The sequence below is a fragment of the Motacilla alba genome, chromosome 7 (assembly GCF_015832195.1).
Source record: "Motacilla alba alba isolate MOTALB_02 chromosome 7, Motacilla_alba_V1.0_pri, whole genome shotgun sequence".
NCBI lineage: Eukaryota > Metazoa > Chordata > Aves > Passeriformes > Motacillidae > Motacilla > Motacilla alba.
This window is the reverse complement of record NC_052022.1, coordinates 32,447,028-32,459,346: the sequence shown is the minus strand read 5'-3', so window position 1 is coordinate 32,459,346 and position 12,319 is coordinate 32,447,028. Positions and strand designations below refer to the sequence as shown.

The 12,319-nt window shown below is 39.2% G+C and overlaps 1 protein-coding gene across 6 annotated transcripts in view; it reads left to right on the top strand.

Moving 5' to 3' along the window:
* Nucleotides 1-12,319, top strand: part of ZNF804A (zinc finger protein 804A) — a 189,895-nt gene that overhangs the window by 43,627 nt on the left and 133,949 nt on the right. The gene's annotated exons all lie outside the window — the stretch shown is intronic.

Below are 12,319 nucleotides of genomic sequence, written 5' to 3'. Positions count from 1 at the left end.
CAGTTGCAAACCCAAGACCTACTGCAGAAATATTTGGTACATTTCAAATAATGGCATGATACATCACCTTCTTCCTACTAAACAATTTCAGTAAAGATGCATTTGGCAGGACTGAGAATACTCTGATGTAACTTTTGGACTGTGTATTATCTTGCAGTTCATAATGGATTCTGCTTCAACAGCATTTTTTTAATGTATTTTTATTCCCTTGGCAAAAAAAAAAGCCAAAAAAAAAGAGGCAGCCCTGTATTATCAATATTCCTGATTAATTTATTTACTGATACAATTATTTGTGACTGAGATGTTTTGGGAAAGACTGGTGTTAACTTCAAAGTCAAATAAAAAATAACTGTGTGGGCTTTGAAGGGCTCATACTCTGGAAAAAAAATGTACTCTGGGAAGAAATTTTAGCTCAACCCTGCTCTCAGTGAGACAGATGTGAGGGGAGACAAGGCAGTGTGGGCTGGGACTGCCACAGGAGCCCTTAGCTTAACAGCTTCTGTGTGGGCACTGAGCACTGGCAAAGTTTTTGCTGGGTTGAAAAGGAAGAGTTCTTGATGTTGGCTCTGTGGACAGCAAAATGGGATCCTTTCCCTATGAAATAAGTTGTATAGATGCAGGCATCAAGGTTTGTGTTTCTGTTTGGGCTATTTTTTAATTTATAGCAGGTAAAGATACCATGAAGTTGTGATACTAGCTCGGAATGGATAGTTCTGAGGTGCTGAAATACATTTACCTCCATTTCAATGGGAAAATCAGATGTTTCATTGTTTCAGAGGATTGGTCACTTTCACTGTAGACAAGCTTTTCACACTTGGAAGGATGAAAATATTTGTTAGTGTAAGGTAGACTAAGTCTTTAGAAATTCCAGTAAGAGCACAGCCTTTCAGTATGCTCTTGCTGTCTTCCACCATAGAATAAGACTAGGAGAAACAGCAATCTGTGAAACCAAAAATTAGAAATTTTGAAGCTGCTCTGACTCAGATATATCTTCCTATTTGCTGTAAAGCATTTATTGTCTCTTCATCTGAGCTCCAAGCTTTCAAAAATCATAGACTGCTTCCTCATAAACCATGGAGAACCTGAAAACAGCCTCCCTTTGTGCAGCATAGAATTGCTTCTGTGCAAAAGTTACCTTCGTTAAGTTTTGGTTCTCCTTCAGAGTGCTGCCACCACACTCTGTCTAGAAATAAAGATGAGTGTATGTTTCAGTAGAATTTCACATCAAGTAGAAAAGTGCTGGATCTCGTGAGATGATGTTGTGGTTTTGAGATGATTTTATGTGGCGTGTCTTCGAACCTGAGCTGATCAGGTTTCGGGGGAGAAAGCTCCTTGGTCCTTTTCACTACTGTCCCATTCTGGAGTGACCTGATATTGCCCTAAAACTTTTTTTTTTTTTTTTTCTGCCCTGCTCTCCAGGAGAGGTCACTGAGAGATTTTTTTCCCCTGATTGTTTGTGTCCGTGGGTGATCGTTACGTGTTTGTCCTCTGCCTGCGTCCTGTCTCACACAGAATTGGTAGTTTAAAACTCTATAAAGGCTTGGTTCAAAACTCCCAGAATACAGCAGGAAGAAAGAGCTGGTAGGGAACATGAAACACAAAGCTCTGGCCTTCTATAAAAGCTGCTCAGTGGAGAGCATCAGAGAGTTACTTTTTGGTAGAAAGGATGGAATGACAGTGTTTCTACTGCCTTGGTCTTTCTCTATCTGTCTTTAATGCCTACTGAGTGTGGGCTTTGAGATGGGGTTATTTGGGAGAGGGAGAGAAATACATGAGGGGTAAAGATACAAAGTAGGAGGAGGATGGGGAAGGCCACAGTTCTACTCCTCAAGAGAAGGCATGGGGAAAATCTGAGCTCAGAGGGAGGTGAAAGGCACAAGAGGGAACAAAGGAAAGGGTGAATTTAGGTAACTGAGAAAACAGGTTACTGTAAAAACTTTAAAAATTAAATAAAATAAGGAAAAGTTGCTTGTGAATGAACCTTTAGTAAGGTGAGGGTGGGAAATGAAGGAATGTGTGTCTACATGCAGTTTGGGTATCTGAGCTTTGCCCAGTGCCTGTGGTCCCCCTGGCCCGCTGGATAGCTCTTGGGGTATGGATCCCTTACCCAATTGTAATCTGCTGCTTCTTGTCAGGAAAATAAATCTGAATGAGGAATTGATGGGAAATGGGCTCCTGTGGAAGAATAGCATCCAAACTCTTATTAAAAAGTAACTTCAGAAAATGGAGCAGTATGGTTAAAAGAAATTGGTGGTGTTTGTGCTGTTGGATAAGTCTTTATCCTCTCCCTGTGCACTTTGTATTGCCTGAAACATCCTTCAAACATGCACAGTCTCCTAACAATAGCTAATCTGCCACTGGAGTACTCCATGGCAGCTCTTTGGAAGGATGTTTTGTTGTTGCTGGAGTACTGTCACCTACTGCCATGTGGTCTTTGTGTGGCAGATGGATTCTGAGCTAGAAACTCAAGACCTACCATATGGGTCAGTATTACGCAGTGATCTTTCAAATTTCTAGTGCTCTTTCTGCATTTTCATGCTTTTTGGTGTTTTAATCAATGAATATTGGCCATTTCATGTCAAGGTTTGTACTTGGTGTCTATGAAGTTTTCCCAAGGATGTTCTTTTTGGCTGTAGCAGTTTATAAATTTTTTTTTTTGCTACAAACTCTTTGTTTTTGCCTATAGTCCTGAACTTCTAATGCACTTACTCTGTTATTTTTTTTAGGCCTTATGTTATTGGTGCCAAATTACAGTAGTCTGCCTTTGTAATTCATCTTCCTTGCTGTGGCTGCTGTCTTGCAGTTTATAATCTCAAAAAGTATTGAAACTTGTATGAAAAAAAAAAACAGCTTTCTGGAGAGAGAAATCAGTTGTTCGGAGTTGGAACCACAGGTGATTTTTTTAAATCCTTAAAATGTCTTTCAGGATGTGAACCCTAAGCTAGGATAAAGTATTTATCCTAGTTAATATATACAACTTTTGGCTGGTCAGCAAGAGAACTGACTCTTTGGCTTTCTGAGTAGCTGGTATGTGGCTGGTGACTGAGTATCTGCTATTTCACCTTAAGGTATTGCACTGGTGTAAAAGGGCTCTGCTTCCTTGAGGTTTACAGTGGTGGAGGGCTGGGCGTGTGGGGCTCCTTCACGTCTTTTAATTGGACAAATAGATTTTCTCTGGGGCTGATCAGAATGAGTAAGGTGCTGTCACTTGGCTGAGGAGGTCAGGGAAAAGCTTAGACTTCTGTGTTGTGCAAATTGCTACTGTAATTCTAGTTTCAAGTGTCTCGTTGATACAGATGGAAAGTAGGTAAGATTAGAAGGTCCAGATAAGCAGTTGGTCAAAGGACCAAATACACCAAACACAAGAAACTATTTTTGTGACTAACAGTGGCCTCTATATTTGCAGGTTTATACTTTGGTTAAAAGTGTGACCACAGGGCACTCCAGGGGTAGAATGCAAACAGTGGTCCCCAGGTGCAAGGGAAGCAGTCAAAAGTTATTTAAAACTGGGATCAGACTCTGTACTCAATGCCATAAGCCTTGTAGAGAAGATGATCTCATGAACTTCAGGTGGCTACCATGTAGTACAGCTTTGTGCCTCCCAGCCAGCTTGGTTATGAATGCATGGATATTAATTAATTAATAATGTAATTAATTTGTTTATAACTCCTTTTAGAAGTCCTAGGGCATGCCTCTATTTTTATGAAAGCTCCATGGAGTTCAAATACTGTCACACTTGTGCCCTCTGAAAGTGCCATCTGTTGCTCAAGCCGTCTGTTGTCTTTAGCTCTTTTACACTTTGTAGAATATTTTTGTATTCCCACATCTCCTAAAGTAAATAGGTTGTGGCAGACATAAAAATGTATTTTATGAGAATTTCTATTACAAAATATCCATTCCCTACTACAGGAAGAAAGTATTAAACTAAAACATTTCCTGATGAATTACAACAGCAGCTGTAATTCTGCATGATCAAGGTAAATGTCCATTGATTTCAAGCTATCTAGTGCACATATAAAATAAACAATGGTTACCACAGGTTTATTTTAAATACTGGTAAAATGACATCCTGCAGTTCTGTTTGCCATATTGTAGATTACCAGTAGCTGGAGGGTAATTTTTCAATTCCATCTTCCACATGCAGAATTTAATAGAACTATTGCAATACATTGTTTTTCATTGTTAATGCTGCAGAATTTGTAGCTTGAGTTGCTAGGCCAGAGTTGTATTAGTTAAGGGATAAAAATCACCTGTTACTTCCTTCAGTGGTTATGTTCCCTCTGGATCTTCTAATGTCTTTTTTGACCTGAGTTTGAAACTTGAAAACATTCACATCTTTTTTGTGAGAGAAGCTAAACCACCCTAACTCACTAAAATATTAAAGTGGAAAAATAAATTCTGCCTCATTTAATTTTAATAATTAATAAACATTACTTAGATCGTGATTGAAAACCAGCCACTCAGAAGGCAACGGAATAAACTGGTCAAGTTTAAGGAACAATAAAATCATAACTGCGACCTACTTCTAAAGTCCATTTGTTTGAACTCAGGTTACTTGGTTTATTTGTGTGAGGCTGTCTCTAACAGTTCTGGTTCAAAACATTATCAGCAGGCATGTTTTGGTGAGTTAACAGGAAACTTTCATAATTTAAGTGTGTTTCCAGAGCAATTCAGAGAGGTCTCAAGCCTCGTGCAGTGAGATGCAGCACTCCAGTGTCCATCAGACTCTGTGTGACTCCATCATCTGGTCCAAAAAATAGCAGGAGCTGGAGTCCAGCATGCAGCAGATTTAAATTGGGGCAGCTTCTGCTTCAGAGCTATTACTGAGCAGACTTTTGTACTGTAAAAGCTTATTAAATGCATGGTAAGCTTCAAACACATCGGTGTTCTGTTGAATGTAATTAGACTATTACCATGGTTAAATTAGTACACTTGTTTAGTTTTTTTCGGATCGAGGCCTTAAAGAATAAGTCTGAGGAGAGCCTTTGCCTTGAATATTTCCTGATGCAAATATCCATAGCAATCTCTTAGCTCTGAGATACACAATGCTAATTTTAACACGCTGCTCACACTAGGAAAATGGTGTTGCTAACATGTTGTTTACCATGTTGCTAACTGGAAAACAGCAAGTTGGCACCTGTATTTTCAAATTCACTGATTTTTTTTTTAAGTCTTTTAACTAATTAGACCTTTCCAAGGTGCAGATTGAAGTCCTAAAATTCTTGGCTTTCCTGTGGGCTCTGGGAAAATGCAGGTTTCTTGACCTTCCTATCAGCAGGGATTCACAGTTGAAAAAAGGAGTTAACTTTGAGGTGTGGATCTAGAGGACACGGAGTGGTGAGTGGCCTTGAAGTTGAGCACAGTGGGGTTTTTTGTGTCGGACTTGACTAAGTAGCTGCAGGATCTCTGATGCCCCTAACTGGTGACGGTTGCAATATTTCCTTTTCTGAATGGCATTCAGGCATGTCAACAGGAACAATTATTGTCTGCAAAAATCAAAGCCATTGAATAGATGCATCTTAAAATGTAAGGATGAGCTTAAAGAATCCCACAAAATCAATACAGAACATTTTCTGTGATTTAATATCTTAATGCAGTTAATAATTATTTATAAGACAGATATTTTAATGCTGCCTGGTGGTAGTGGTGAGTTGATTTTTTTTTTTTGTTTACTCACTTGTGATTCAATTGTAAACATGGGAGAAGAGGGAGTGAGCCTTCATAATTTGGCTCTATCTGGCCAGTCCTTTAAAAACAAATACTCGTCAGACCCTTCTATTTTTCCACACATTTTTGGAGTGAGAACAAATGCTTTTCCCCCAGCATTCTTGAGAGACAGTTATATGATGAGCTGTGACTTACTGTTGTTTAAAAAACCCCAAAGTAAACAAAACAACATTTACTCACAAGGAGGCACAATATTTGTCATGTTTAACCTTGTTTGTTCAATGGAGATAAGAAACTGTCTGAAGGCATCAGGAACTAGGAGATTTTAACTCATAGTGTAATTAATTTATTTTGTTAAAATATGTTTACAGTTCCTTTCCTCTGAGGACTGGCCAAGGCAGGGGTACAGATGGGGCAGAGGGTTTTTTTTTCTCCCTTGGCAGAAGATGTTTGTTCTGAACACTGAGTTATGTGTGAGCATGAATTTCTGTGGGAACTTTTTTTTTTCTTTCTAATTAATTCAGAGAGTAAATTTCCAAATATTTTTCATATGGCATTTTAAATGGGTTGTGGCTATACAGATAGAATCTGCATCTCCTTTCTTACACCACTTTCTTCACAGCTGTAAGGGCAAATCCAGAAATAATGCCTGGAGAGTGATCTCCTTATCTCCCACCTGGCATTGCTTCCCTGATTGCATGTGATAAAGAACAGGTTTTGTGTTAAAATTCTGCGAGTGGCTTGGAGAATGTTGAGGATTGGTTTGAGGAACTGAGAGATTTTTTTTTTTGGGTTGTTTATGTTTAGATGCTCATCAGTATTCTTAGTTTGTACCAATGAGTTAGGACTCGTCAGGCTTTGTGTCTGACTGTGGTGATTTGCATTTTTTAAATGATTTTTTTATGTGTGTGAAAACGATATTTTTAGAGAGGCTTCTTTCCCCAAATAGCAAGTGATCAGGCTACCTCCTCTGGGACCCAGCTGAACTCAAATATTCATGCTGCAAGATTTCTCACAGCCAGCAGAGAGCTTGATTGCCTACATTGGCCAAGGCTTGGTCAGATTTTCTTTCAAACTTAGCACTGCACAATATCTGTTAGAATTTGCTTCTTTGCCTTATGGAAATGAGTTTCTGGACTTAGGAAAGGAGATTCCTTTGCATCTAACTAATACCATGCTTCCACAATGGGTCAGTGTAGGTGTCCCTGGTCATGGCAGTAGGGTTGGAACTAAATGATCTTTGGGTCCATTTCAGCCCACACTGTTCCAGATTCTGTGATCTGACATCTGTGAGACTATAAATGGGGCTGGGGCAGTATTTTCTATGTGTAGTTGTCCATGAAGTTTGTGGATTGTTTTGTTTGTTTGGGTTTTTTTTTGTTTTTGCTTTTTTTTTTGTTTTGGTTTTTTTTGATAAATACATCTTGATTTACATGGCAGAATACAATTGTTTAAATAGCTGCAATTTCTAAGTATTTCATTTCTGCTGCAGCTGTTTTTGACAGGAAACCACAATACCCATTACAGAATATCAGCTACCTCTTCATCAAACGGATTTTGATAAAATGTCTGGAGTTAAAACTTGGGGCACACTTGGGTCTGTAAAGGATTATGATGCATAGGGGTCCTGCCCAAGCAGTCCATGAAACAACCTGAGCCTAAATTTATATAGCAAAGGCAAAATGCCTTTTTTTTTAACTAGTCATTATTGAAATGTATAATTATTTAGTGAAGTTTGCCTAAAGATGTTTAATTGCATAGGATCATTTGTCTTCCTCTTTTGGAAACAGTTGGCTTTATCATGAGGGAGTAAGATAAAGAAAAGGATGTCCTCAAACTTTGCCAGCCACTAAACTTGCCTGACCCAGTCTTAGTTCTGAGCCTGTTTATGTGAATGTTGAGCCCTCATCTGGGTTTGTTTCTGAATTTAAACTAAAAGGGCAAAGTAAAGAAGTGGTATAAATGTCTTTATACCAGAAGTCTTGGGCTTCTTATATACTTACAGCATAGTACACTGTGGGTGTAGTCTCCATTTTTGTGTGGTTTTTTTTTTAAGTATTCTATTTTTAAAAAATACTCTTTATTGTCAAAAAAAACCAACACGTTTTTCGGTTTGCTTAAAAGTGAGACTCTGGAAACTTAATTCAATTGCATAAAGAACATTATGCTCTTCTACATGAGTAGTAAACAACTGTTTCTACAAATAAAGCAAGGTTGTTAGTAGCCTTTTTTTAAAGCAAAATACCTTTTATGGTGCTAGCTTACAAAACATTCTTAAAATATAGTTAATGCTTCAGGATACTCTGAGGGTGGCAGTGGAATTTACTGCTGAATAAATGGGTTTTCTGGCTTCTTTCCATGATATTTCTAATAGCAATGCTAATTTTTTTCTGATAGTTTTACGGAACTATTTCATGAGGGAGAAAAATCAAGATAATATTTGCTTGTCCTTCTGCTGTGCAAATGAGCCGGTAAATCATCTGACACCTGTTTGTTTGGCAAATAAGTGAATTTGCATGAACTAGCAGGTGGAATTAAGGATCAGAAAGAGATGAAAGCAGTTTTAAAAGATTACTTCCAAAGGTTTGTGGAGTTGTAGCCTGTTGTATTACTAATGCTGAGCAGAGAGAAAAGCTTCCCACCAGCAGCGTGTCAGAAATATTTGAGGTTTTCTTTATGAAACACCTTGGAGTGCTCATGGGTATGAAAGTGTCATGGCAATGTAATTAGAAAAGTCCAGCAAAACCTGATGGCTGCACCACCAACTCCCTGTGGTGATCGAGTGTGCCCAGAGTGGACCTGCTTTATAAGGAATGGAGAATTAAAGATGGAGAAGTGCAGCTTCCCAGGGAAAGGAAACTGCAGTGAGCTGTGTGAAGGAAACCAAAACTGCCAAGGTATTTAAACAGAGAGAAGATGTAAAGTCACCAAGTGGTTAAACATTAGTGAATAGCAACATGATAGAACTGGAGAAAACCAGGGAAAAGGTTTGCTTGTCCATGGCAGCAGTGGCACTGTCTGTGTGGTTTGTTCAGGTTCTTGTGCTGGGAAACCAGACAGGCTGGGAGAGTATTTGGTCAGTCAGGCTTGTCTTGGAGGTGTGTGATAGGAGGCAGCAAGTTCAAGAGATGGAAAATCCTTATCAGATACAAGGGAGAAGAGTAAAATTGAGGGGGGTCAAGCACTGAAGGAGAGACTGTGGCATCTCCATCCTTGGAGATGCCCAAAACTCGACTGAGCAGCATTAATTTGACTGTGCTTTTAAGCCAAGTGTAGGACTAAATATGCCTCCGTCCTCAGTCAAGGTTGCAATTTCACGTTTGATCTGTAGAAGAGTAGCTTTTAATGGAATCCTCTGTGGTGAGGTTCCTTGGGGAGCGAGGTATGTCCCTGCTGTGCCCTGCTCCCAACCTTTTGGAACTCCTGGGTGCTCCCGGCTTCCCTCATCCCAGATGGCATCCAGCTGGCAGGAGCAGTGCCTGCACTGACGTCCTCTGGGGAGCTCCTGATCCGTCAGAGGTCTGAGACACGGGGCTTTTTTCAGCTCCGAGGAACAAATAAATCAAATGCAACTATTAAATCTACTTAGGATTCCTTTGCAGGGATTCCCGAGCTGAGTCATGCGATTCGCAGTCAATGACCCAACTTGTAATTAAGGAAGATGATAGACTCGGAACTTTTCCAAAACTAATTCATATTTAGCTCTCACTCTCCACAGATCGTGTGCATTATCAGCAGTATTTTATTGATTGTGCTTTTTCATATTGAAAATTACTGGAGTATATAACCTTAATTTTGGAAAGGCTTTTAAAAGGTACTCAGGAACACAACTGACATAGGGATTGAATTGGTGTCATTAGAACAGCTTTATGCAGAGGCAAGGAAAACTCAAGCCAAGCATTGTATGCTGCAGTCCTTCATTATAGATTGTTCCAAAGAGGGGAAAAATGAGAAACAAACTATCAACATTATCTTGTTCAGCTCACAGAGCTCTTGCACTGTGGGATGGGCAGTGTACACTTCCACAGTGTGTTTCCAGGAAATTGTTCAGATATTCTGCATCTTTTCATACGGTGGGTGTGGTGTGCTTACACTTTTGATATAAGTATATATTTATATACTTATAAATATACTTTACGTACTTATATATATATTCTAAGTATATATTTACATGCTTAGTTCACATTATATATATTTATATTTCCATATGTATTTTTATATCATCATACATACACAATATTGTTAATATCTACTCTATATTCAAGCCCATTGTTTAACACAGTGGTGTGGCATCATGCTCATTTCCTATAGCCCTTGATTGTCCTAGAGGAAATGTGATCCTGAAGGAAAAAGTGCCCGAGTTCTTGATGAGTGGCTGAAACTCTCTTTTCTGTGAGAGAGGCCTTGTTGACTCCAAGAGTCTCCACTCAGCCGACTGGAGCTGAGCAGAGGAGAAGTTCCCACAGAGAAAAAACTTGGAGGAGTTTCCATAGAGCAAATCAGTGCATGTGAGGATTGTGGATGTTCTCCCTCATCCCTATCAGAGGTAGCAGAAATTTAGAGCTTACTTTGAAGTGCCCTGGTCACTGCAGGCCAGGTAGGTAGTGGCTAATGCTGTGCTGCAGCCACGAGATGAATGCTGGATTTATTTTCAAACCAGTTAGTAGAATAACTAGAGCCATGTATAATCACCTTCTTTAAAAAAAAAAAAAAAAAAAAAAAAAAAAAAAAAAAACAAAACCAACCTGTCAGAAGTTTTATGCATAGTAAATGTGAAAGCTGCAATATGGAATGAATTATCAAATGGCTCAAGTTCAGTGTCTCTTTGAAAGCTACGGGGGGGTGTGCAGAGGAAATTGCATTTGTATTTTACACCTGACAAATTGAATTACAGCAACAAATCTGTATCATTACAATTCAGAGACCAGGATTTCTTCTTGGAGCTGGGTAATTAGAAGCAGAACTATACTTGAAGGTTCGAATTGGATTCTTAGAAAGAGTCCCTTACATGAATATGACCTATACAGAAATCAGTGTTTTCATCTCTTCTATTTTAAGAATTTTGAATCATAATGTAAAGTGACTCATCCGTTATTTCCTCATCTCTTCATCAGCAAGACGCACAAGAAATTATTCCTTTGATTGTTTCTCTGCAAATGGGAAATCTTTACAGTTTCTTCTCTTTTCAGCAGGCATTCATAAATCCAATTAACATTAATGAGTTTCACACGTGTGCATTGAGAGAGAAACAAATGGACCTTTTGTCTCTCCGAGTGTGTGTTTCACTGCAGAAAATGAAATGGAGAAAAAGCTTTTGGTTAATAACGGGTTACAAAGTCAGTAGCTCCTGTCTCATTTTGCAGTAGCTAACACATTCCCCTGGTTCTCTCTCCCCTGTCAAGGGTCCTTGTAGGAGCTGTAAATGCAGGATGAGCAGTGCTGCTGGTGAGGTGGAGAGAGCTATTATTACCTCCAGTTCTAAGATTAATTACTAATAGGTCATGTTTTCAACGGAATGGCAGGATTGCAGTAGGGTTAATGTGACTGCGCTTCTGTCTCATGACATAACTCCATGGGAACAGAGGTGGAAAAAGTAAAAAATATTAATAGCTCAGTGACCTATAAAGAAGAAATACTTAGTGCCCTTCTTTAGAGGTTCTGCTGTCTCTCTGAAGAACAGGATTGATGTTGCAAGAAGTTGGTGACATTTTGTGTTATTCAGCAACATTTCTTGTTTACTTGCAGGCACTCTTAGAGCAGCTACGACTTTCCCAATGACACAGGAGGTCTTGATCAAGCTCAGTGCTGTTAGCAAGTGAATGGGGTCTTAGTAAATTAAATACTGCCTCTAGGAAAGCATCTGCTCCTATTGCTGGCAAAACAGCCTGAACACAGGGTATTTTGCTTAATTTAATTTGTTGCAAATTAACACCAACATTTGATTACCGATTTGGGTATTGGGGTTGAGAAAGAGGACTCCAGTGAAGGAAACATTTCCTTAAATTTGGCAGTGCTGAAGTTTGGGGTGGGGTGGGTGGTACACAGCAGTGCCACAACCCACCAGAAGTCCCACTAAGGTCCTCCCACAGTCCCCCACCACCCAAACCTGCTGTGTGTCCCCAGAAGACAGTCACAGCTGACATGTGAAAAAGCTCCAAAGAGCTCAGTGTGGTATAAATACACTGAAACCATATGGTCTATCAGAATCATAATATCACTTCAGAGGTTTAGAAATAGTGGGTTTATTAGCTGTAATCACTTCAAAATTTTCATTGAAGTGAATAGCCATAAGTGCTCAATATAGTTGTATTTCCATGCAGACCTTCCTGCAGTTTGGTTTGGAATAGAAGTCAGCATCATTCACCCAAAAAAAGAAGAGTAGAAGGCTCTTTGGGGTATCCCCTGTGTCTGACAGCCAGTAGGATCATGATTATGCTTTGACAGAGCTGTAGATTGTGACTGGCTCCACATAAGATTATCTAATGTGTACATCTATATCAGATGTTCTATGCTTTAAAATAACTGTTGCACTTTCCTGCCATTAAGAATTTCCTGAAACTATCACTATTTTGCAACTGTGCTTCCTTTGTGTTACTTGAAATGAAGCCCATTTTGTCCTGACTAATTGCTGTCTCCTCGATGGCTACATCCT